Consider the following 3,070-nt stretch of genomic DNA (forward strand, 5'->3'; position numbering starts at 1 on the left):
CGGGGCAGCAGGTGGGAAGTCCAGGGGCTTTGGAGTCAGACAGTCCTGGGTTCTGATTCTGCCTTCTCTACGCCTGGCAGACCCTGCAGGCCTCAGTAGGTCCCCTGTAAAGGCCGTGAGCAGTGCTGCCTCACAGGATGAACGTGACCATGTTTGCAAAGCGCCCAGCTCAGCGTAGGTGCCAAACACTTGTGGGTCCTGAGAAGCGTCTCGCTGATGTGGGAACGAGGCTTCCGAGGGGCCTTTCATGGAGTCCTGCTGAGAGCCCCCACCCTGCCCCCCGCCCTTGACTCTGGTTGTCCCCCAGCCGGTGGGGCAGGGCTGCAGGGAGAGTGGCTCATGGGCTTCTCAGAGTCTGAAGGGAACCTGGGGGAGGCAGCAGACCAGGGGAGAGAGCACCCACCTTCCCGGGGTCCCCTCCCACAGCTCTGGAGGGGCTTTCTCCCAGAGAAAGGGGAGATGCTGAGGCAGTGTGAACCTGATGGGCAGGTCGGGCCTGGCCCCCGCCTTGCTCCCCTCCGTGCTGCGCTGTGCTGCCCCCGGCCTGGCTTGGGAGAGGACAGGATGCACCCACGTGCATGGGGCTTTCCATCTCATTAACTCCTGGGAGGGTGGAGGGTGGACGGAGATCTGTCCAATGAGCCACTCTGGGGGGAAGCCAAGGCCGGGGAGGGACAGGGACTTGCACAGGCTCCTGGGTATCAGCACCGCGGGGCATGCAGCTTCACTGAGAAGCTGGTGGACTTGCCATTCAGAGGAGGCCCCAGATGTTTCCCCACATGGTCCTAACCAGCCGACATGTGCCTCGCTCCGCGGAAAGTGCTCACGGGGTGTTTTGAGCCTCACAGCCGCCCTATGAGGTTGGCACTGGAATCCTCCCCATTTTCCAGGTGATGAAACCGAAGCCGCCCTGTCAGAAGTGGCCGAACAGGGATTTGAGTCCCAAGTCCACCTGAGGCCATAGTCCACAGCCGTCATCTCTTTGCCACCTCGTCTCTGTGCTTATCCCAGCTGGACGCTCTCTTGGAAACATCTGGACTTGAGTGGCCGGGACTGTGGGGGGCAAACAGGAAAAGCTCCTTAGTGCCCCAGAGGCTGACTTGGCTGAAAGCGGCAAATTGGTTCAGGGAGGGTGTCCGGGGTGAGACACATCTGGCTGCTGTCGTGCCACCTGAGAGCCAGGATAGTTTGTACATTTTTAAAGGGTTGGAAGAAAAACACAGAATATGCAACAGAGACCGTATGTGGCTCATAGAGCCTGAAATGTGACTCTCCGGCTCTTTGCAGAAAATGTTCACTGAGTCCTGCTTTGGAAGAGGGATCCACAGTGGGTTACAGTGAAGAGAGACGCAGACTGGGGGCCACCGTCGCCCCCCGTCGGCCGTTCGAAGTCCCTAAAGTTCCCCATGCCATCCTGTGCCTGTAGTCACACTGCCACGTGTAGATTTACAGCAAAACCCCACAGGCTGACCCCCTGCTTGCCCTCGGTACCACCTGCTGAAGACAGTGCCGGAGGTGAAACAAACGCTGTGACCAGTGACTAGGGTGCTGGTGTCGCCGTGGGACGTGGGGGGGCTGAGAGTGGCAGAGGTCCGATGTGAACCGGCCTGAGTGGTTAAGGGGACCTACCGTCTCACCCAACAGCAAATCCAGAGGGGGACCCAGGAGTAGCTGATCCGGGGTCTCCGAGCGAGCACATCTTGGGCCTTGTCTGTCGGCTCTGCTCCCAGGCGGCTACCCTCCAGGTCCCACAGGGCTACTGCCCCCAGGGGTCCCTGTATTGCTTCCCGCCTGGCCTGACCACACCAGAGAAAGATGGGGCCTGCCTATCCCTGCATCAGAGCCTCGGGAAACCTCTCCCGGAAGTCCCCAGGGGTTCCCCCTCACGTCTCATGGGCCGAAGATGGGTCCCTGACCCATCTCTGTGCCAGTCCCTGTCAGGAGACAAGACAGCCCAGCTTGGCTCAGACAAAAGTGTCCCTCCCTGGGGCTGGACAGGGCAGGGACATGAATGCTCCCGGGTCCCCCCGAGCCAGAGGCAGGGGCGGGAGTGCTGTGCAGTGGGCAGCGACAGTGTCCAGCACCCCTCCCTCACTTCATCTGGTCCACACAGTCCACCTTCCTCCGGACACCAGGCCTGCCTGTGCCCCACGGCCGCTCCCACGCCCGCCGGCCCCCAACAAGTTCTCACATTGATCCTGTTTCTTGATCCCTGGCTCTGGTTTCAAAGTCTGGGCAGGCTGCAGGGAGGCTGGGAAAGCAAGGGCTTGCACAGCCTTTGTGGGAATTGAGGCGGGGGCGCCCACGACTTACAGGTGGGTTCAGATGAATCAGAGGCCAAAAACGAGGACAGCTGTTTTCCCCCAGGTGGTGGGCCTGGGAAATGGGGGAGTTTGCGTTACAGGGAAGCTTTGGTGTCCATTGACCTGGGGTCTCGTCCCAGCCCCGCCAGTCACCAACCCCCTTGGGCAGATTGCTTAATCGCTCGGAGCAACTCATCCCAACAGCAGAGTTGAGCAAGATTACGACCACTAGGCCCCCGGCACAGTGCTTTCACAACCACACGGCTGTTATCAGGAGCCGCCGGGAGCCTGGCACAGGGCAGCGTTCGCAGACACATCCACGGAGCCCTCTCTGTGCCCAAGCTCAGGGCCGGGCCTCCAGGGGAGGCCAGAGGGACACCTCAGGGATGAAGGGAGAGGGTTGAGCCCGGTGGACTGAGGCACAGGACAGCCGGGACCCTCAGGGAGGGAGAAACCACCTCTGGATGGGGGTGGTGTGCTGGCGTCGGGGGAGGACTTCTTGGAGGAAGTGGCGTTTGAGACAGGGGTTCCTAAGTGGAGGGAGCAGAATCTCCAGAGGGGCCGGGACAGCTGTGGGGGAGGGTATGTGGAGGGAGGCCAGCCTCTGAGGGTCTGGGCTTGTCTCACAGCCAGTGTAGGCGCTGCCCTGGGAAAGGCCTGGTGCCAGGTGAGTGGGCGGTGGACCCGGGAGGGGCTGCAGGTGTAGGGCGCAGCTGGGGTGCTGGGCGGCGGGGGAGGTGCAGGACTGGGAGGAAGGTGGCCTGGCC

This window comes from Monodon monoceros, unplaced genomic scaffold, assembly GCF_005190385.1.
Source record: "Monodon monoceros isolate NGI ecotype Baffin Bay Population unplaced genomic scaffold, NGI_Narwhal_1 Super_Scaffold_18, whole genome shotgun sequence".
Taxonomy (NCBI): Eukaryota; Metazoa; Chordata; class Mammalia; order Artiodactyla; family Monodontidae; genus Monodon; species Monodon monoceros.